Consider the following 1,520-nt stretch of genomic DNA (forward strand, 5'->3'; position numbering starts at 1 on the left):
ATAGAAAGGGGAAAATAGATAATCACTAAATTAAAATGAAACACTAAAAGATCCAATGGATTAAACAAATTAATGTAATAAAAGTAAAATAAATATAGACTATATAGTTTGGATTGGGGAGTTCAAAATAACCATCAAAATAAATTCTTAGGGACCAAGATAAAATCATCAAATTTTGTGAAAAGTGACAAGAATTATTAAATCAAAGAAACTAACGTAACATCAAATAATTAAGTAAAAAAACTCATAGAAGGGGGAAAATAGATAATCACTAAAATAAAATGAAACACTAAAAATATCCAATGCATTAAACAAATCAATATAATAAAAGTAAAATAAATATAGACTATATAGTTTGGATAGAGGATCTCAAAATAATCATCAAAATAAATCCTTAGAGACCAAGATATAATCTTCAAATCTCATGAAAAGTGACAAGAATTAACCTAACTCTGAAAAAAAAAACAAGAATAAGCCATGTAGAACCGCAAGGTTATTAAAAATAAAATAAATATAGACTATATAGTTTGGATAGAGGGATTCAAAATAACCATCAAAATAAATCCTTAGAGACCAAGATATAATTTTCAAATTTTGTGAAAAGTGATCAGAATTAACCGAACTTTGAAAAAAAACAAGAAGTCATGTAAAACAGCAAGGCGGAAAAAGTATAAATGAATTCAATGTTTTCAATGAATATTAATGTTCTTATGTTAAAAATAAGTAATTAGTTATAGTTATTTAAGATAAGCAATTAAATTACAAGTTAACCCATATAAGAATACAACTTGTTAAGCTAGATAAAGGACATAAAGAGAAATTCACAATTGGAAGTGGTATATTTATATGTAAGTAGATTATATATATACTAATTATGTATATAAATTTCATTTAATTATCCATATATACTCTATTAATCAATTATTAAACACATATATATCTATTTCTCAATAGTTAGATCAAATATGACACGATATAACGACTCAATAACACCTATGGAAAGTGGAATTTTCATGTTTTGATAAGTAGATTTAATTGCATAAAACTTTATATCATATATCCCAAGTTGATTGATGATGTATCTTCTTATACATTTATGTGAATGCGTTTATAGAACGAAAGAGAAAGATAACTAATTACAAATAATACTCACGTCAAAATATTTTGAATTATAATTCATTATATTTAGTGTTAGTTTTGTGCCAAACATAACTTTTATCTCTAACTCATTTATTTCAAATCTCACACAAAAAAATATTCTCGAAATTTTTTTATTTTACATACATTACTTTTATCATGTATTTAATGTATATTTATAAATTTAATGATTAACATTAATATGATATAAAAATATTATATTATTAATAAATGTAATTATTTTAATATTTAAATTGTTAATTTAATTGTTTTATAATAATTAATTATATATAATACAAATTATAATAACTTGAATACATAAGTTTCAATTAAATAACATAATGTATTTTATATTTGTACATTTTACTTTGCATTATTATCTA

Source organism: Primulina huaijiensis, chromosome 5, assembly GCF_012295235.1.
Source record: "Primulina huaijiensis isolate GDHJ02 chromosome 5, ASM1229523v2, whole genome shotgun sequence".
In the NCBI taxonomy this organism is placed as follows: Eukaryota; Viridiplantae; Streptophyta; class Magnoliopsida; order Lamiales; family Gesneriaceae; genus Primulina; species Primulina huaijiensis.